This window comes from Pleurodeles waltl, chromosome 5 (genome assembly GCF_031143425.1).
Source record: "Pleurodeles waltl isolate 20211129_DDA chromosome 5, aPleWal1.hap1.20221129, whole genome shotgun sequence".
Classification (NCBI taxonomy): Eukaryota; Metazoa; Chordata; class Amphibia; order Caudata; family Salamandridae; genus Pleurodeles; species Pleurodeles waltl.
In genome coordinates, this window is record NC_090444.1 from 720,060,403 (window position 1) to 720,083,299 (window position 22,897).

The 22,897-nt window shown below is 45.5% G+C and overlaps 1 protein-coding gene across 1 annotated transcript in view; it reads left to right on the forward strand.

Annotated features, from left to right (window-relative positions):
- Positions 1-22,897, forward strand: part of FAM98A (family with sequence similarity 98 member A) — a 337,728-nt gene that overhangs the window by 297,807 nt on the left and 17,024 nt on the right. The window lies entirely within an intron of this gene.

Sequence of the window (22,897 nt, forward strand, 5' to 3'; positions counted from 1 at the left end):
ACTAAAGACATAGTAGGATACTTACTACATTTGCAAAAAGCAAATCTCGCTTTTTCATCTATAAAAATACACCTCGCAGCAATATCTGCTTACCTACAAACTACTCATTCATCGTCTCTATTTAGAATACCAGTTATTAAAGCATTCATGGAAGGGCTAAAAAGAATTATACCACCAAGAACACCACCAGTTCCTTCATGGAATCTTAACATCGTCTTAACAAGACTCATGGGTCCACCTTTCGAACCCATGCATTCCTGTGAAATGCAATATCTAACCTGGAAGGTCGCATTTCTCATTGCAATCACATCCCTCAGAAGAGTAAGTGAAATACAGGCATTTACCATACAAGAACCATTTATTCAAATACACAACAATAAAATAGTTCTAAGAACAAATCCAAAATTTCTGCCAAAAGTAATCTCACCATTCCATTTAAATCAAACAGTAGAATTGCCAGTGTTCTTCCCACAACCAAATTCTGTGGCTGAAAGGGCACTACATACATTAGACATCAAAAGAACACTAATGTATTACATTGACAGAACAAAGCTAATCAGAAAAACAAAACAACTGTTCATAGCTTTTCAAAAACCACACATAGGAAATCCAATCTCTAAACAAGGCATTGCTAGATGGATAGTCAGATGCATTCAAACATGCTATCTTAAAGCCAAAAGAGAATTGCCTATTACACCAAAGGCACACTCAACCAGAAAGAAAGGTGCTACAATGGCCTTTCTAGGAAACATTCCTATGAGCGAAATATGTAAGGCTGCAACCTGGTCTACGCCTCACACGTTTACTAAACACTACTGTGTAGACGTACTAAATGCACAACAAGCTACAGTGGGCCAAGCTGTACTAAGAACATTATTCCAAACTACTTCAACTCCTACAGGCTAAACCACCGCTTTTAGGGGAGGTAACTGCTTTATAATCTATGCCACACATGTGTATCTGCAGCAACATATGCCATCGAACTGAAAATGTCACTTACCCAGTGTACATCTGTTCGTGGCATTAGTCGCTGCAGATTCACATGTACCCTCCCACCTCCCCGGGAAGCCTGTAGCCGTTTAGAAGTAGATCATAAATCTTAAACATCTGAACATTTGTAAATAATTATTAGAAACTCTTAACGTACATACATATTCACTCCATTGCATGGGCACTATTTATACCAAACAACTCCATCCTCACCCTCTGCGGGGAAAACAATCTAAGATGGAGTCGACGCCCATGCGCAATGGAGCCGAAGAGGGAGGAGTCCTTCGGTCCCGTGACCAAAAAGACTTCTTCGAAGAAAAACAACTTGTAATACTCCGAGCCCAACACCAGGCAGCGGACTGTGCCACACATGTGAATCTGCAGCGACTAATGCCACGAACAGATGTACACTGGGTAAGTGACATTTTCAAAATGACCCATCTGGGGTCTAGTATTGGGTGGTATTCGCTTACCCGTAGACCTTCATGATGCTAACATGGCCAGGCCTCCGCTCTTCTGCCAGGGCAGACTACTACCTACACTATTCATGGATGAGGCCTCTGCATGTTGGCTGAGATGGGGTGGGGCTCGATGGGGGCCTCATATGAGAAGTGGGGGAGGATCCCTCACTGGAAGCAGTGAGGGCCTTTTGCTTCATCACACCGGGGCTCGGAGCCGTAGCACAACACCTTTCTTGATGTTTGTCTTCTTTGTGCATTTTTGTTAATTATTTGAGTCGTGGTTCCCAAGGGATATTTTAGGGCATTAAGGCTACAAGAACACATGGTGAATCTTTGCCTTTCTGGCAGGAACCACATATGATCCACAGAACATTTGCTTCTATTTTAAGAGGTATGGGGTGGGAGGGATGGGAAGTTCTACTGTTTACTGTTGTTGGTTAATTATTTCACCACCTCGTCTCAGTGGTGTCACCTGGAATGTTACTGCCTGTTAGATACGCTTAAAGGGAATGCCGTTCTTGAAACCTGTTGAGTGCTGTGAAGTGATTGTTCTCTTACAGGAGACTCCTTTTGAGGAAGAAATGCCCCTTCTTAAGCAGGTACTGCTATATTAGGTCTTGCCACTCTGGTTTTACTAAAGGTTCTCGAGGTGTGGCAGTCGTGATTCAGAATAAACTCCATTTGTGTCTACAGCACAATGCCCATGACCAATTAGTAGCCATTAATGTGATGCTGTGGGTCTCTTTGTCCTATATTGAAGTATATGCAACCTGTTATCTTTCTCCTTGAATACCTCACCTGCCTGATCTTGTGACTCTCAGAGGGCTTACTAGTGTTACGTGGAGACTTCAGTGATGTTGCTGAATGGGAACTAAACAGATCTCAACCTTGTAAGGGTAACGTCAGCTGACCCTACCCTATTGCCGCGCTTCATGAGGGCAATGGGGGTGTCGGATGTTTGGCACATTTTCCATCCCTGCATGAGCGGTTATACCTTTTATTCGGTTTACCAAGGCTCCTGCTCTAGGGTTGTTCTACATCGTGATCCACAAGGACAACACCAAACATCTACTAGGATAGGATAGCCTCTGTCACTAGGCCTTTCAGATCACTCTCCTGTTAAACTGATGATGATGAACGCGATATAACCCCATATAGGTGGTTGGAGTCAGTCATCCTGGTCGCTGATTGACTCAGAGTTACACACATGCGGAATTGAAACTGGGAAACAGGGTGAAACTTTGAACAAAATACAGGATTGTACGATTCAGGGATCCTCTCTGGGAGGCCTGTACAGAATATATTGCATATCACAAACCCAAAATCTGACAACTGCTGATGAGAAATGCTAGGTCGGCTTGGCTAGCTACTCGGAGCCAAGTTTATTTAATGAACAGTAAATCATCCAAACTATTGCACTGGCTAAGTAAATATAAAGATTCACCCAGACACATCAACATGATTCTTCAGGATGCTGGCCGTATGTCACTGGGCCAGCAAATCATATCAGAATTCGCCTCACATTACTACTCCTTCTGCCAGACACAACTCACCTGACCCCTCTTCACTGACTAATATTATATAAGACTTTCCAAGCTCTACCCACTCATCCAATCAGAGAGCCCAGCTGAACAAGAACATTACTGAGGAGTAGCTGGTGGAAACCTTATCTCAGCTTCAAGAAGCAAAGTCACCTGGTCCAAATAGATTTCCAGTTGAATTTTTCAGACTCACTGCGTCACATTTCATCCCCACAATCAAGGCAGCAATGCTTGATGAGGTGCTGGAAATCGGGGTCATGCCACATGATCTCTGAATGGCTGAAATAGTAATGATTCCTAAATCTACCCACCCCACCCAGCCCCCTCCTCCTCTCCCTTGTGCATCCCCCAAGCAAACCTCCATCCTACCCTCACCCCTGTGCATCCCCCAGGCAAACCCCCATCCTACCCCCACCCCTGTCTGAGTGAACTGCTTTTTAATGGTAGCTGGCTAACTGATTCATAGGGACCAACATGGATTTATGATTTGACTGGCTGCGAAGTTTCCTGTGGAAAGCGGGATGAGACTAGTGCTCCCTTTCACCATTACTTTGTTACTGTTTTACGTTGTTTGGGATTGCCATTGAGGCCCTTGCAGGGTGGCTCCATATAGATGCACTGGTGGGGGCACTTGAGAGGACAGAAAAAATGGCAGACAGAATCCCGCTATATGCAGACGACCTTTTCATATTCTAAAGCGAACTGCTTGAGTCCTTCAAATTTCATCTAACTTTGGTGAATTCTCCGGTCTTACTATCAGCTTAGCCAAATCAGCAATCTGTCCAGTGTGATCGCGACCAAAAGATCTGGGCGGGGCCTCATCACTGACATTGTTGCAAGACAGCCTTCAGTACCCAGGAGTGTATATAACGAATGAAGAAAGTGGGCCCTTGGAACGTAACATTTTGAACCAGATCACTAAACTGGAGACTGATAACTCATTCTGGTCTCCTCTTTCCTTGACTGTTAATGGGCAGAGCTGCAATCTTCTTTACCAATTGCAATACTATCCATTTAAGGTTCCCCTGACTCTGTTTAATCGAGTAGTGTTTCTAATTCAGGACTTCCTGTGGTGCAGCAGAACACCAAGTATAGCCATGAGTAAGTGCTACAAGTCACCTAGGATGGGGCTTTGGTGCAGCGAACATACAATCCTATTACCAAGTTGCTAATCTCTTGGTGTTTGAATACTAGCTGCCCTCTCCACAGTGGGACCCTGCCTTTGCCACAGAAAGGTGGGCCCTGGAGGTCACACAATTTTATTACCTGTATGCTGCCTGTATCCTACAGTCAGTTCCCAAAGGGTACAAGGTAGGTCTTGGAACTTTGGTCCATGACACTCTGACTTAGGCTGGTAGAGGTGACTCACCAAGGAAGTTCGCACTGGGTGGGGACCCTGCTGGGAGGTGTGACGCCTCTAGAGGGATTACGAGGTTGCGCCTAAATGGAAATATCCAAATTATGAGTTATTAATGAGGAGACTTTTATGGCTTTTATGGCTTACTTTTCATATCATCTACTACAACATGCCAATCCTCCATATATCAAGAACTTGACTGAACTTAACAGACACACACTCCTAGAGGCTCGTCTTTTGATATGTGAAATAGGCTCCAAACCAGTTTTGTTGATCTATTGGACTTAAGTGAATCACCCACATGTCACTATTGATGAAATCAGAACGGCATGGCAAAAAGATCTTAGAGATATGCTTACTGGCAAGATGCTAGAAGGGGTTCCAGGGTAATTGCCATTTCCACCCAAATCAGAATAGTACAGATACTTATATTTCATAGAATCTATATTACTCGAGTTAAATTGTGGCACATCGGCAGAATCGCTTCCCTTAGCTGCCTTAAATGCAAGGCTGGAATGGGACACTTTCTCCACACCGAGTGCTGGCATCATTGGGAAGAGTGTTGGACTTCCAAATAAACCCTGATCCCAAATTCATGTTATTACATACCTCCAGTGACCTCAATTACAATAGATATGAAATGGCCCTCCTTCACATCGAGCTCTTGGTGGTTAAGAGACATAACCAAGGAGTGGGGGAATGCGTTGCGTTCATCTCTTGGGAGGTTGGCTGAGGGACTAGACCACTGCATGCTCCTTGAGCTGCCAATTTATGAATCCAACAGTGCCCAAATAACCATGGCAAATTTTTTTTGATTGGCGAGTATATATTGGTATTGAAAGCGAGATGGAGACTCCTACAAAGCATGGGACATGTAGGACATTCCTAATGAGTGAGATTATATCCTAATCATGTAATAATTAACTAAAAATGCTGTTCATCCATGCATTGAAAATGTACGCATATGTATTTCTTTTTGTGTGATAGTCGTGGAGAGGGAAGACAGAAGGAACTTTTTGTATGCTATACATCTGAAAATTCAATAAAATTATTTTATGAAAAAATATAATATTTTACTTCCTTCACATTACTCTTCTATCAAGTGGTTACCCAATACAATGTTTATAGTAGATACAACATAAGGGTTTTTTTCAGTAGGAATTCCCTGTTTTGTATTCACATGTTTGAGCCCCGGCAATGATCTTTATCTGCTGCCTTGTCGTTGTCTCTTTTTAGATAGACTGATAAGGGGCACAGTTCACTGCCACTCTAGTCATTTAATATAACTATCCAGCTTGTTTCCTTAACAGTCTACCTCTGCTGTGTAGGTAGAAAGAACTTAACATGTCTGTGTTTATCAAAACCTTGGGTTTGTAACACCCCTCCCTTTGTTGTTCTAGCATTAAATTATGCGGGCAGATATTGTATATAAGCAGATAATAGCTTTCAACTGTTTAGAATCATCTTACAACCTGGGGTTTTGTACAGTGTATTTGTTTTTTCATATATATGTTCACCACTTGAGCACTGCGTTGTTTGCACTATCCCTACACTGTATGTATTCCCAAGATCCTATAAAGGATATCAAGGATCCACAAAGACAAATATGTTGAATGCTCATTAAATAAGAAATGAATGATTAAATGACGTTGGATGTCTGAGTCACATAAGGGATGGTGTGATAAATAGGTTCCACAGGACCATTTTTGCCTTCTATATGGTCACCCTTGTCCACGTGGGTAGATAGATTTGTCCTTGTATTATTGATCCACCCGGTGATGAAGGAGAAGCTCCTTTGGCGAGCAAGCCCTCTTGAGCCAAAGTTTTGGAAGCGTTGGATGAGGATTGGGTTGGGTTGGGAGACTGTGTTGAAGGTGGCAGAAAGGTGTTGAGCAGAATGAGAGCTGCCATGTCTCTCTTGTCTGTGGTCACGCAAATGTCGGTGGCAACTATGAGTGCGATTTCAGGATTGTGGTTGGGCCTGAAGTCCCATTTTAGAGAGGTCGGGGAGGTGGTTGTAGTTGAGGTGGTAGTTGTTGTAGTCTGATAGTTGTCTGGGTTTTTCTAGGGTTTTCTCTGGGTAGTGAAGCAGATAAATAGTATGGCTTCTTCTGTGATCCTGCTCCAGTTGCGTTGTGATATGCTAGAGGGTGTGGTTCTGTGTTTGTGGGGGTTGTGCAGTTCGAAGCTGACCAGTTAATTGTCCATCCAGAAGAGGGGAGTCTTGTCCACTGTGATGATGTCTAAGTTTGTGAAGATAGAGTCAAGAAGTGATCCCGCGCTGTGGCTAGGATCCTTCATACGTTGGGTTATGGTGTTCATATCTGTATGGTCTTCCAGATGGAAGTCGGAGGAGAAGGAATGAGTTAAAGTGGATTTCCAGGAGTGTGTTAAGTTCCATGATGATGTTTCCAAAATTAGCCCCTGTCCTAGTGCTCAGTAGATGTTACGTTTAAAGGCCAGGTGTTCCAACTTATTTGAGTTTTCCGAGGGTGTGGAGCATCTGATGTTTTCCTTTTGGCTGATGGCAAGTCCTCCTCCGGGTTTGCCAGTTCTTTCTTGACCTGTTTTGCTTTATTTTTCCCCCCAGAGTCAAAGGAGATTACTACAATAATGTCTGGGGCTGATGTTGGGGTGAGCAAGGCTTCGGGCATGAACAGGCGGTCTAGGAAGAGGTCTTTCAAGAGGTCCTAAATACTAGTGGAGTGTTTCACGAGGGACCGAGATTTTGGGAGGAGGCATGTCACTGTGGCGTGTATGTTGGCGTGCCGGAGGAGAAGGCAGTTCACAGTGAAGCGCAGGCGGTGCAGGAGAATGCTCCTGTAGCGTGAGGTAGAACAGTTCCGAAGAAGCAGCGGAATGGTCTTACCGTGTTCAAGGAGTCGGAGGCAGTATAGCACTTGGGGCTGTGCTGTGTTGGCAGAAGGTTCCTGGCACTGGGTGCAGACTTGCTTGCTTTTAGCGCCTGCAGTGCAGCCACCATTTGGTAGGTCTTGGAGGTGGGAGGGAAGCCAGGGGAGTGAGTGAGTGTGGTTGGTGTGATTGATTGGAAGCAGGAGAGCTTAGGAAGTAAAGGCAGGAAGGCTGCAGCAGGGATTGCGGTGGGGCCCAAAAAGGATTGAAATGAGCTAAGAATAGAGGGAGGAGGAGCCAAAAAAGATGGCAAAAAAAAGGACAAAAAAAAGGTAAAGGGGCACAAACAACAAGGAAGATTTCAAAAGAATGAGAGCTGAGAGCAGATGAGAGGGCGGAAAGGGCTGGAGAAAAAATGAGTGACATAGTGATTGTAGGAGAGAAGTCAAGGGTGCCAAGCAAAGGCTATCAAAGGGAAAAGCACTGGCAAAAGACAGGCAGTGGCTAAAGGATACAAAGGAAAGGGTGAAAGTGAGTTACAGAACACGTTGCAAAGATGTAGAAAGAGGGTGAGAGAGAGACAGTGTAAAGAAGCAAGAGATCTAGACTTGGAGCCTCAGCAGCACAGGTATTTGGTCCACACGGCCTGGCCTGGCCAGAGAACAGGGCACTGTTATGTCAGGCAGAAGAGGCAAATGATAATCTGCTGTGTCATATTCATCACCTTTCTTGAAAATTGACCTAAATATTGCTTCTTGTCATGTTTTGAGGACGTTACCCATGAATGTTACCCTCCCAAAAAGTAATGCAATTGAGCAGCTCACCACTCTGAATTCTGATCCAGTACTAAATCAGGTAAAATATTTACCACTCTCAACCAGCTGTCCTGTTCAATTGCATTAAGTCACTCACTGTTTTACATTTATTTATAGAGTACATTGAATTTAGTAGCACTTCATTTAATATATCTGGAAGGATTTTCTACCTCTGGACCCCTTTGGACAGTGGCCAACCAGTAATTTGGGGTTACTCAATCCTGTGAGCTGTGAGAGTGCATGGAATACATTTGAACCGTCCTCCAAGCTGCCTGTCACTAACATTTTTTGTTACTTCACACAATTGTTCATAATTTGCCTTTGGCGCTGGAGTATTTCACTTTATACCTTTGCTTGAAGATGCATCCTTACTTCAAGTTTACGCGCAATGTTTTTATGTCTTAATAGAAAGCATTAGGCCCACCTGTTTTCTCCATTAAGTATGCTTATAACGAAAGCCGTTTTTTCTCTTGACCAGAGGGAAGTTAACTATTTTATTATTGTTTTGAACAGTTATACATTCAGAAGTGTAAATCAAGGCTGATTGGAAAATCATGACGCCACTGGTTGTGTTATAGTAATTGCAACACATTTGTGTGTACAATTATATTTTATATAAAAGTGCTAGTTGACAATGCCAGCATTACCCATAAGGACAGCTTTAATGATACATACCAGTGTAGCAAAGCAAGCTACAAACAAAAGTATACACAACGTAGAGGCAGCCTAAGATAGCGTAACTAGTCAGAATAAAAATTGGTTCACAACACTCACCGTTGCTCCCAAATAACCCTGTTCCATTTTCTCACTGTGGCAAGAGATAGGGCTTGTGCGGGCTCCAAATGTTTCTAGGTGCAGGATTTTTTCACCTCAGAATATGACTTCATAATAAAGCTAGGTTAGCAAAAGGCAACTTACTACAATGGTCTTTGTAAGAAATGCATGTATTCTTGATCTGCGCCTAAAGCAGTAAGTCCTTGTAAGGATGTCAGATAGTAGCACCTGTATAAAAAAATATATCCTTTATTGATGCAGAGTCCCTTATATTTGAAAAGAAGTGATATTGGTTTTATTTTCCTGATGCATTCCTGTGAAATGTGTTGTACAGAAAGAAGAGAAACTAGACTATATTACTATACAAAGACTCTATTGAGGAATAATGTCTATAATGTGAAGAATAGGAATAACATTTTTCTTAATAGGGAAATAAACTTTCACATGTCTTGTACTAGATGACATTTTTTTCATTATCTTATCTGTATACTCGGGCATTTCATATCTTTGGTTTTAACAACAAACTGACTCAAAAAAAAAAAAAAACTTTGGACAGCATGTCAGGTAGTAGTTCCCCAGATTACTAATGGAGTTCGCAACAGTATTTCAAGCCACACACTTAAGTCACCAAAAAGGTGATAAGAGTCACATAAGTTTGCTCAAATCTTCGCAAATGATGAGCTGACTGGTGGTCCCATCAGATATTATCCATCTATGATAGAAAAAGCGTGGGCGAGGCCATAGGAGCTTCTGCCAATTGTATATACAAATACCTGGTTTGCAATTTGTGCCTTTCTCCGGACCATCGAGAGGAAGACTGCGAAGCCTGTCGATCATTTTGATCGAAGAAGACCTTAAGAGATCGCAGGGCCCTAAGACTAGAAATGACATCCAAGAGCACTGAACATCTTGATGTCATGGAGGAAGAGCAGGCGCAGACAGTAGTCTTCATCCGAGACACCGACCCCGAACAAGAATCGGAAGATGATCGACCCATCACTGCTGGCCCAGCATGTGAGTACTTCTACCCCTAAGCCCTCATATAAAAAAACAACCGAAGGCCTTGGGTACACCACTACTGGAGGGCCATGGTTTAATCTGAAAAAAGACTGTTGGCAACCGACCTTCCGGATCGGTGCTGAAAAAAGCCACTCCTCCGACCACTTCGACTCGAGCAAGTCGGTTAAAACTTTAACCTCAGACTCCAGCAAAAGCCCTCACTCTTCGGAGTCGAAAATTTGACACCCTGCTTCGGAGCGAAACAATCTACTTCTTTTTCGGGACCGAAAAAGATCCAAACTTCGGAGCCGAAAAAATCCATATACACAGAGGAACAAGGACTTTTGAGAAAACTAAAGCAGATCTCAAAGCCCATGCAAGAATCTCACAAAGCTTCCGAAGAAGAGACTGAGATTGAGTCAATATTGGAGGTTACGGATGAAAGACAATTGAGAATCCATATACATAAGGAGACTGGTCGAATCCTCACTGTACCTCCTTTAAAGACTAAAAGAACGCTGGCCTTTCAAGAGAAGTTAGATTCTGCTCAACCACCAGCAAAAGTGCAGAAACAAAAGGAGAAACCAGCACCTCTCCCTACTTCTCCTCACTCTACACAACTTTCTTTTTCACCTCACAATAGTCCACCACCACTGCCTTCTGCCACACACTGATTATACTCGCATGGAGATACAGTGGACCCCTGGGATCTCTATGACCCTGATCCCATTCCAGATAGTGATCCTGACCTCTACCCCTCTAAACCTTCACCACCAGAAGACACTACTGCCTACACTCAGGTAGTCTCCAGGACAGCAGCTTATCATGGGGTGCTTGTGCATTCTGAACCCCTGGAAGATTTTCTATTCAAACCTCTGTCTTCCACTCACTCCAGATACCAGTGGCTCCCAATGTTGCCTGGAATGGTTAAACATGCTGAACAAATTTTTTGTAAACCTGTCAAAGCTAGAGTCAGTACCTCTAGAATATACAAAACATATAAACCTGCCCCTACGGACCCAGACTATATAACACACCAGGTACACCCGACTCAGTAGTAGTCAGCGCGGCCAGAAAAATAGCTAACAGCCAGTCATCAGGAGACGCTCCTCCTGATAAGGAAAGTAGAAAATTTGATGCTGCTGGCAAAAGAGTAGCCACAAAGGCGGCTAACCAATGGAGAATTGCCAATTCTCAGGCACTGCTGATACAGCCCATTGGGATGAGGTGCAAGATATTATACAGCACCTCCCAAAAGAGCATCAGAAAAGGGTGCAACAGGTGGTAGAAAAGGGACAGGCCATAAGTAATGACCGAATATGGTCTGCCCTCAATGCTGCTGATAGAGCTGCAAGAAGCATCAACACTGCCATTACAATTAGAAGGCATGCATGGCTGCGCTCCTCTGGTTTTAAACCAGAAATACAACGGGCAGTACTTAACATGCCTTTTGATAAGAAACATCTATTTGGCCCTGAAGTAGACACCACTATAGAGAAACTGAGAAAAGAATCTGACACTGATAAGGCAATGGGGGCATTATATACCACACCATATAGAGGCTCCTTTCTCAGACCACAATTTAGAGGAGGATTTAGGCCACAATGCTCTGACGCATCTACCTTCCAGACAAAGCAGGGACAACAAACTTAATGTCAAAGACGGGGATTTAGAGGGTCCTACAGAGGACAATATTTCAGGAACAGAGGCAAGTTCCAAGCATCAAAACAAACCACTACCCCATCTAAGCAATGACTTCCTTCTCACCCCTCCACTCCACACATCTCCCATGGGGGAAAGACTACAGAAATTCCACTCTCATTGGCAAAATATCACCACAGACAATTGGGTGTTATCAATTATCCGCAATGGCTATTGCCTAGAATTAATCTCCACCCCTCCAAACATACCACCACGTCACCACAAATTGTTCGAAGAACACAAAGTTCTGCTGCAAACAGAGGTACTACCTCTACTACTAAAACAAGCAATAGCCTTGGTTCCACATTCTCAACAGGGAACAGGAATAAATTCACTATACTTCCTCATTCCCAAAAAAGATGGCACCCTCCGGCCCATCTTGGACCTCGGGCCTCTCAATCTATACATCCTGTCAGAACATTTTCACATGGTAACTCTGCAGAATGTCATTCCACTACTACAAAAACCGGATTACATGACTGCTTTAGACCTCAAAGATGCTTATTTCCACTTACCCATCCATCCAGCTCACAGAAAATACCTCAGGTTTGTCATAGCAGAAAAACATTACTGATTCAAAGTTTTGTCATTCGGCATAAAAACAGCTCTAAGAGTGTTCACAAAATGTCTAGGAGTATGAGCAGCTTACTTAAGAAGACAACACCTTCACGTCTTTCCATATCTAGACGATTGGCTAATAAAATCAAGCAATTTTACACAATGCCAAGAACACACTCAATATGTGATACAAAAACCCTACATATACACTAGGGTTCACTCTCAATTACCTAAAATCACACCTTCAACCAGCACAAGTACAACCTTACCTAGGTGCGATTCTAAATATTCAGAAAGCCGTAGCATATCCAAATACACAAAGGATACAAGCTTTCCAAAATCTCATAGCACAAATACAGCCAAATCAACAATAATATTGTAAGATTCATCATGAAAATTCTAGGGATGATGGCATCTTGCATAGCTGTAGTTCCACATGCAAGATTAAACATGAGGCCTTTACAACAGTGCCTCTCACAACAATGGTCTCAGGCACACGGTCATCTTCAAGATCTGGTGTTGATGGACTGCAAACACATATGTCCCTTCAGTGGTGGAATCTCAGCAATCGAATGAAGGGGCGGTCATTTCAAGACCCTGTGCCTCAGACCATAATCACAACAGTCGCATCCATGATAGGTTGGGGAACTCATCTCAACAATCATACCAATCTGATAGAGACTTCTAGCTGCAGCAGTTTTTTCTGAGCAGTACCCTGCGCGCGCGCAGTCGGGCGGTGTCGTTCGGATCCGCGTGTGTCGTCCGCATCGTTGGAGCTGTCTATGATGTCACGGTTGTCTATATAGATGCCATCTCGGCGCGCGTACCTCAGTTCTTTTCCTTCCGTGCTGGTTAAGTGCAGTTTTGGAAAGTGCTACTCTGCCTCGACGGTTTGTCGACGCTTTTCTGACTCTTTGAATTCATGTCTTCGAGAAAGACAGGATTTAAGCAGTGTGGTGCGTGTCATCGCAGCATGTCGGTGACGGATCCGCACCGTGTTTGTCTTTGGTGCCTGGAGAAGGACCACGATTCCACCTCGTGCTCCGACTTTCAGGCCATGGCGCCGAAGGCCTTGAGGGAGAGATCCCTTAAGCTTCTTGCAGCCCTACATTCGTCTTCGGTCGGCGTGACTCCGCGGAGGTCACAGTCCCGCAGCAGGAGGAGGTCTCGGCACCGCTCCCGGGGCCCTGAGTCCTCTTCCTCGCAATCAAGGTCATCCGAAGGTAAGAGGCACAAGAAGAAGAAGTCGTCCAAGTGGACTTCGTCTTCGCCACTCCCGTTGGCCGACGAGGTGTCTAGGGAACGTCGACGTTCTGAGCATGGTTCTGTGGAGCCATCGCCAGGGTCGACTCCGCGTCTTCCCCCCTTTCTGGGGACCGGATCGACCCCCGCTCAAATAAGAGTTTTACAAGGCCATGCGTCTCGTTTTTTTTAGCAGGCTGCACCCTCGGGTGGGTCTTTGGGCCCAACGGGTTCAGCAGGGGCCCCTTCGGATTCAACGCCGGAGGCTTCGGCCTTGGCGCCGTTGGGGACCCCAGGATCCGATACCGGATCCGGACCGGCGCCCACCAGTGTCAGCCCCATCCTTATTCCGGATGATCCGGAGCCAATTCGGCCCAGATCATTGTCTGAGCATTATTTAGATCAGCCAGACGCAGGGGAGGAATGGGAGGGGTCTGAGGACCCTTTAGAATCTGGATTGCAACAGGACTGGTATGAGGATCTAGGGGAGGCCAGTGAACTGGACACGTCTCCAGATACTGGTATGCTCTCTCGTCCTAATGTGGCTACGGAGGAGGGTGCTTCTTTCGATATGGTGGTGCGTAGGGCAACTGAGGTCTTGGACCTAGATTTGCCTATGGTGCCAGTCAGGACGATTATCCTGACAGAAGTGCTTCAGCCAGGGGTGACCACATCAGAGGCGATGTTGCCCTTCTATGAGGCTCTTACAGACGTCCTTCTGGGTACGTGGTCCAAACCCAGCACAGGGGCTCCTGTGAATAGGACGGTCGGCCGCCGCCATAGGCCCGCTCCCAACGACCCTAGTTTCCTGACACAACACCCCACTCCTGAGAGCTTGGTTGTCCAAGCCTCTACTTCCCGTGGTGCCTTCCCTTCCCCTGGATAGGGAATCCAAGAGGCTGGATCAGCTTGGGAAGAAGATGTTTTCTTCCACCAGCCTGGCATTGAGGTCCGTAAACACCTCTTGCCTATTGGGACATTATTCCCATACTTTATGGGATATGGGGGCACAGGTGCTGCCCCAGGGTCCTGGAGGGCGTACGGGACACTCTCACCCAGGCTGTCAAGGATGGGAGAGATGCAGCCAAGTTTACGATCCGGTGTGGTTTGCACACGACCGACTCGCTGGGCAGAGCGATTTCATCGTCAGTGGTCCTACGTCGCCACGCCTGGCTACGTTCTACTGGTTTCTCAGGGGATGTCCAGCCCAGCTTGATGGACATTCCCTTTGATGGCTCTCGCCTTTTTGGCAAAAAGGCAGACTCCGCGCTTGAGAGGTTCAAGGATTCTCGAGCCACGGCCAGATCCTTGGGCCTTTCATCGCCAGCACGACAACAGTCTGTCTTTCGCCCCTTTCGAGGCTTCGGAAGGGTCGTGGTACCACGCCAGCCACAGTTCAGCCACCGTCCTCAGGCTTCACAGCATCCCGGAAGAGGACGTGGTTGTGGTACCATCAGACCCAGAGGGTCTGGCCAGAGGTCGGCCACCACACAGCCCCCCTCCACTGCGCCCAAGCCCTCCTAGTATGGTTCTGTGGGTTCATGTCCGTCCGGTTTGTGGGAGGATTTGTTTTCATTTCCCTCACTGGCTTTCCATCACCACGGACAAGTGGGACCTGCAGATCATACGGAAGGGCTACTCTCTTCCCTTCCAGTCTTTCCCTCCTTCTATCCCTCCGACAAAGGAATGGCTGATGGAGGACCATCTAGCTTTGCTCCGCGAGGAAGTTACAGCTCTCTTGGCCAAGGGAGCCATAGAAAGAGTCCCGATATCAGAAGTAGGCAGTGGTTGTTATTCCCGCTACTTTCTGATTCCCAAAAAGAACAAAGGCCTACGCCCTATCTTGAATTTAAGGGACGTCAATCTCTTCCTCAAAAAGGAGAAATTCAAGATGCTCACTCTTGCTCCGGTTTTGTCTGCCCAAGACCAAGGAGACTGGATGGTAGCGTTGGATTTGCAGGATGCATATTTCCACATTCCTATCCTGCCAGCATACAGGCGTTACCTGCGTTTCAAGGTGGGCCACGAGCACTTTCAGTTTACCGTGCTTCCTTCCGGCCTCACCAGTGCCCCTCGGGTGTTCACAAAGGTGATGGTGGTGGTGGCAGCTCATCTGTGCAGGTCAGGGATTTCAGTCTTCCCCTACCTGGACAATTGGCTGTTCAAGGCTTCTACGCCCCAGGCTCTCGTCACCCACCTTCAGACGACGGCGGACCTCTTGCATTCGCTGGGGTTCACTATAAATGTGCTGAAGTCACACCTGACTCCCTCTCACAAGCTCACTTTCATCGGAGCTGTTCTGGACACAGTGCAGTAAATGCAGTATCGGGCTTATCCTCCTGAACAGCAGGTCCAGGATATTCAGGTTATGACACCGATGTTTCGGCCTCTATCCTGGATTTCGGTGAGACAGACTCTGAGGCTGCTGGGACTCATGGTTTCCTGCATCCTGTTGGTCAAGCATGCCAGATGGCGCATGAGGTCTCTGCAGTGGGACCTGAAGTTCCAATGGGCACAGCATCAGGGAAATCTTACTGACGTGGTTCAGATCTCGGAGGGGACTGCAAAAGATCTGCAGTGGTGGTTAGTGAACTGCGATTGGGTCAAAGGCAGGCCCCTCTCCCTTCCCCAACCAGATCTAACAGTAGTGACAGATGTGTCACTTCTGGGATGGGGCGGCCATCCGGGGGAGGTGGAGATCAGAGGTCACTGGTCTCCGGCGGAATCCAGGCTCCACATCAACTTGCTGGAGCTTCGGGTGATCCGGCTAGCATTAAAAGCATTTCTTCCTGTTGTGAAAGGGAAGATGGTGCAGGTGTTCACAGACAACACTACCACAATGTAGTACTGCAACAAGCAGGGCTGGGTGGGGTCGTGGACCCTTTGTCAAGAGGCTTTACGTCTCTGGACATGGCTGGAACAGCAGGGCATGCCCCGGTGGTTCAACACCTGGCAGGTTCTCTGAACGCCAGAGCAGACAAACTCAGCCGAAAATGCTTAGAGGATCACGAATGGGATCTCCATCCGGAGGTGGGGCAAGGACTCTTTCAGCAGTGGGGATAGCCTTGGTTAGATCTATTCGCCTCCGCAGAGAACGCGCAATGTCAGCAGTTTTGCGCGTTGGAGTTTCCAAGGGGTCTATCGCTAGGCAACGCTTTCCGTCACGAGTGGAGTTCAGGCCTCCTTTCCACCTATACCACTTCTGCCCAGAGTTCTCAAGAAAATCAAGAATGACTGGGCCCAAGTAATCCTAGTGGCTCCGGATTGGGCACGGAGAGTTTGGTATCCAGAGCTTCTCAAAATGAGCATCGGTCCTCCAGTCAGGTTGCCTCTTCGGGTGGATCTTCTGTCGCAGCAGCAGGGGAAGGTTCTCCACCCGAACCTGTCAACTCTGCGCCTTCATGCGTGGATATTGAGCGGTGACAGTTGATGGTTTATGACCTCCCTCCCGAGGTGTGTGATGTCATTCTGGCATCCAGGCGTCTCTCTACTAAGTCGATCTACGCCTGCCGTTGGAAACGTTTTGTTTCATATTGTACAGAGAGATCTATTGATCCTCTTTCTTCTTCTCGGTCTATATCCTTTTGTTTATATTGTCTCTCGCCCAACAGGGTTCCTCCTTAGGGACTCTCAAGGGCTATCTTGCAGCCTTATCGGCTTTTCTTCAGTTGCCCGATCAACCATCTGTTTAAATCACCTGTAGTACGGAGGTTTTTGAAAGGACTTGTGCATCTATTCCCGCCTGTGCCTTTTGTTATTCCCCAGTGGGATCTCAATTTGGTTCTTGCCTTCCTTATGTGTGCTCCCTTCGAGCCCTTGCATAACTGTCCTCTCGGCTGCTTACTATTAAGACAGCCTTTTTGGTGGCAATTACTTCTGCCAGGAGAGTGAGTGAGCTGCAGGCTTTATCTTCAAAGCCACCGTATCTCACGATATATCCTGGCAAAGTAGTATTAAGAACTCGTGCCTCTTTCTTCCCCAAGGTGGTGACCCCTTTCCATCTGGGTCAAAACATCACCCTGCCCACCTTCTTTGCACCACTGCATCCCTCTAAGGAAGAGGAGCGTCTCCATCGGCTGGACCCAAAAAGAGCATTATCATTCTAACTTGACCGCACTAAAGAGTTCCGGGTGTACGACCCACTCTTTGTTGGTTACGTTGGTGCAAAGAAGGGTTGGGCAGTGCAGAAACGATCCATTTTGCGCTGGGTCGTTCTCTGTATAAAAATATGCTACGCTTTGGCAAAGAAGCAGCCTCCTGAGGGCTTGAGTGTTCATTCTACTAGGGGGAAAGCTGCAACCACTGCATTAGCACGTGGCGTACCGGTGGTGGACATCTGTCAGGCTGCAACATGGGCCTCTTTGCACACGTTTGCAAAACACTACTGCCTGGATAGTCAGGTGAGAAGAGAGGGCCATTTTGCCCGGTCTGTTTTGCAGGACTTTCTGGTGTAAAAATCTCCTTCAGACCCACCGCCACGGGTTATAGCTTGGGTATCTATTCTGAGGTAAGGAAGCTGCAGCTAGAAGTCTCTATCAGATGAACAAGTTACTTACCTTCGGTAACGAGGTATCTGGTAGAGACTCTATCTAGCTGCAGATTCCTTACACCCGCCCAAGCCTCCCCGCTCTGCGGATATTTTTCTTATGTAGATATACATATATGTATATATGTATTTATGTGTACATATGTATATTTTTGATCTTGGCATTTTTGCCTTTCTTAAAGGCATGAAATTTTTTTTACTTCAAACAGTCAAAGAGGTAAAATCCATAATGATTGGTTCTTTCATGACTCTGTGCTTCTGGCGTGGGAAGTTGTGGAAAAGAAGGGTACTGCTCAGAAAAAACTCCGGATTCGAAGCTGACGCCAGGGAATTCTAAGGTAAGGAATCTGCAGCTAGATAGAGTCTCTACCATATACCTTGTTACCGAAGGTAAGTAACTTGTTCTTCAAGTGTAATGGGAAGCCAAACATAAACAGTTTCACATAAACCACCTAGAATTATTAGCTGTATTTCTTGCCCTAAAAGCATTTCAACCTCTTCTCAAACAGAAGACTGTTCTAATAAAAACAGAGAACATGACAACCATGTATTACCTCAACAAACAGGGAGGGACACATTCATCTCAACTGTCCCTACTAGCCCAAACAATATGGAAATGGGCAATTCACAATCATGTTAATCTTTTAGTGCAAAACATTCCATGGATAGACAATCAGCTGGCAGATCTTCTAAGCAGGAGTCACCAACAAACTCGCGAATGGGAGATTAATTGCCAAGTACCTCAAAAGTACTTTCAAAAGTGTGGGACACCAGAAATAGACCTATTCGCTACACGCGAAAACGCAAAATGCCAAAACTTCGCATCCAGACACCCACATCCCCTATCCAAGGGCAATGCTCTATGGATCAATTGGTCAGGGATATTTGCTTACGCTTTCCCCCTCTCCCACTCCTTCCTTTTCTGGTCAGCAAACTACATCAAACATCACTCACCATGATACTCATAGCCCCAACTTGGGCATGTCAGCATTGGTACACAACACTCCTAGATTTGTCTGTAGTACCTCATTCCAAACTCCCGAACAGACCCGACTGGTTAACACAGAACCATGGTCAAATAAGGCACCCAAACCCCAATGCTCTCAATCTGGTGATTTGGCTCCTGAAGTCTTAGAATTTGATTACCTAAAGCTTGCATCAGAATGTATGGAAGTAATTAAACAAGCATGTAAACCTACTACTAGACAATGTTACGCAAACAAGTGGAAAATATTTGCCTACTACTGTCAGTCTAAAAACACTTAACCACTTACAGCATCTATACAAGATATTCTATGCTATTTACTTAATTTGCAGAAATCAAATTCAGAATTCTTATCTACCTTACTGCAATATCTTCTTATTTACAAACTATTCAACAAACTGCTCTATTCAGAGTTCCTGTTATTAAAGCCTTCATGGAAGGATTAAAACACATTATTCCACCCAGAACACCACCTGTTGCTTCCTGGAATTAAAATATTGTACTTACCAGACTTATGTACCCACCTTTTGAACCCATTCACTCTTGTCAATTTAAATTTTTAACATGGAAAGTTGCCTTCCTTGTAGCTTTTACTTCTTTGCAAAGAGTTAGTGAAATACAGGCGTTCACTCTTGAAGAACCTTTCTTCCAAATACACAAGCATAAAGTTGTACTTAGGACAAATCCAAAATTTCTACCAAAAGTAGTATCTCCTTTTCACATCAACCAAACAGTGGAATTGCCAGTCTTCTTTCCACAGCCAGACTCTGTGGCAGAAAGTGCTCTTCATACCTTAGATCTCAAAAGAGCTCTTATGTACTACATTGACTGAACTAAAGATTTTAGAAAAACGAAACAACTTTTCGTTGCCTTTCAACATCCACATAAAGGTAATCCTAAATCTAAACAAACCTTAGCAAGATGGATTGTTAGATGCATCCAAACATGCTATATCAAAGCAAAGAGAAAACGTTTAATCACTCCTAGAGCACATTCTACATGAAAGAAAGGTACATAAATGGCATTTTTAGGAAACATACCAATGGCTGATATATGTAAAGCTGCCACATGGTCAAATCCTCATACATTTACAAAACACTATTGTGTTGATGTTTTCCCACAGCAACCCGCTGCTGTAGGCCAGGCTGTATTAAGAACACTATTTCAAACAACTTCAACTTCTGCAGGCTAGCCACCGCTATTTTTTGGGAGGACTAACTGCTTTGTAGTCTATGCATAGTATGTGTATCTGCAGCTACACATGCCATTGAATGGAAAATGTCACATACCCAGTGTACATCTGTTCATGTTAACACTTATACATATATATATACAGTTACATTTACATGGACATCTCTTTATAGTCTTATACTCTTATCACTCCTTCCTTCACCTTTTGCGGCAAAATAATCTAACTATGGAGTTGATGCCCATGCGCGCACTGTAACCGAGAGGAGGAGTCACTTGATCCGTGACTCCGAAAAGACTTCTTTGAAGAAAAACAACTTGTAACACTCCGAGCCCAACACTGGATGTAGGAAGAGATATGCATAGCATGTGAATCTGCAGCACTACATGACACGAACAGATATACACTGGGTAAGTGACATTTTCCATCTGTCATATCACTGTAGTAAGTGAAGTGTTTCATTCAGTCAGAGCCACTTTAAAGCCAGTTTACGTTTTGCAAGCAGCAATGCTATAGCAGTGAACCTCCTACACTCCACATGTTAATCTGCTAAATATCACAGCAGACCAAGCAGTGGGGTATAGGTGTTGTGTTACAATCTTAGCTGTGAAATCTATGTATAACTTTACCCCTGTTGTTAAGTATTGATTTTCCAACATCTACATTAGTTGTCTTGCTCTACCATAAATTTAGTTAGTTGTATATTTGTGTAACAGAGACTGGGTAAACATTTAAACTCCAAGAGTTTACATTTGCTCTTCATAAAAAGTTATTTGATTTGGTTACAATAATACATCCTGCATTCATCCATCATAAACTGCCTTACATCTTTCTCCCGGTGGGATCTGGCTGGGAATGGGCCACTATGCTCCAGTGTTTAAGATGCACACTACTTTTGTCATCTCACCTTTCCCAATCATCTTGGAAAACATCTTGTATGCTTGTGTGCTTTCTTCATATTGTGCAAGGTCTTTAGCGTGTGGACTAACCTAAATTACAGTAGTACAGGGTTCTATAGCAGCATCATCATCATCTTCCCATCCCGGGTGATCTGGTAACTACAGCCTAATTCCACAGAGATTAGACACAGCAGAACAGACTTGTCAAGCAAACATTGACAAGCTAATAGGTCTCTCCTATACAAGAGCTTTTGGCTTTGCCAATGTTATTATTTTTTTAGCCATGTTGTGCTACAGCACAGCTTCTGTGCAGCATGGCTGAAAGTTAAAAAAAAAATTTTTTTTTAAAAAGGCTATGATGTGCTCAAAGCTGATAGTGTTATAGCATTCTTTTATTCAAATATATCAATATGTATTTCTATCTACGTGTGTGTGTGTGTGTGTGTGTGTATATATATATATATATATATATATATATATATATATATATATATATATATATATATATGCACACACACAAACACTTTTTCAAACTTGCTGCACATCAGCCACACACCTGTATAACATGGCTAAAAACACATTCACAAAGCCAAATATCTCTTGCAGGTGGTTGACTGGGCGTGTAAGGGCAAGTGAGGGGGGGTAGGAGGCAAGTGATGGGTGTTACAGGGTAAGCAACAACAGGGATGGTGGGCCTGGGGAAGGAATGTAAACAATGTAGGCAATAATAGGCAAGCCAAGAAGGGCAGCGATACAGGTGTTTGGGTGGGGGGGAGGCAGGGGGGAGGAGTCAAGCAAAAACAAAGGGCAACCAAAGACAAGGTAGCTTGGGAGAGGGAAATGACAGATGGAGCAAGCAACAACACAGGAGGGGGAAGCTACACTGACGGAAGAAGCAATGACCGGGGAGAGGGGACAAGCAACAACTGGCAAGCAGTGACACTGGAGCAAGAACGAGGGACAAGCAACAATGTAGATTATGGGGGAAGAGGAAGAAGTAAGGGAAAAAAAAGTACCCCAATGCCGGTGCAGGCAGACAAAAGACGAGCCCATGGAGCCCATGAAAGGCATGTTAATGGCCCTTGCTATGGATCTGCAGCTTACACATGGAGCCGACTGAGCCAGATCAACAGCCCAAGCGCCACAGGACTGTGATTCCTTGTGCACAGACCCTGAACCCTGGCGACACCTGGTACTGAGACACCCCCAAACACCCCCCCCCCATCCCCACCCCCACCCCTCTAGCAGCAGATGAGAATAGGCGAGTGACCCCGGGCATGGAGACTGAGAGAGGGAGACCTCGCTGGATCCTGGGAAGGGCCGTGCCCACCTGGTGGGTGCCACATGGGCCCCAGAGTGTTCCCTGAGGCCCTGACATCTGATATCAATAGCCCAAGTAAGGAAGGGGGGACAGGGGCCCTTGGGCATTAGCCTGTGGGACTTATTGAATGGACTGCCCCAACTGAGACTAGAACTCAGAGGTGCAGAACCCCCACCCAGTGTTGGTGTCCCTGCAGCACGGTGACATTGACTCCAGGGATTTGCACCCACCATGGACAAGCTTTGGCATACAGTGCCTGGTGCATTGAGTACAGGAATTTGGGGACAGAGCAGTGCCCACCTAAGGTACTTCGTGGGGCGGTTCAGACAGGCTCCTGAGTGCCAGGTGGGCATTCCTGCTGTACCACTCAGGATCTTTGCAAGTACAAGCAATCCACTAGTTGGCGAGGGATTACCCCCGTGCTTCCTGTGCTCTTCAGGAGTCTGCCCATGGAGGGATCTACTACCAAGAGGCCTAATAGATTGTGGAATAAACAGGGATCCCTTGCACACAACTGACCCCTCAGGCCATGGTTTTTAGCCAAGCACGATGAATCTGTGTGTGACATGCTCACTCTCTCCACATTGGCTTCCACCAGTGACCTAGCCCCGACCTGTCAACAACCTCCACAAACTGATATGGAAGAGGCTCCCGGGGGGGCGTGGC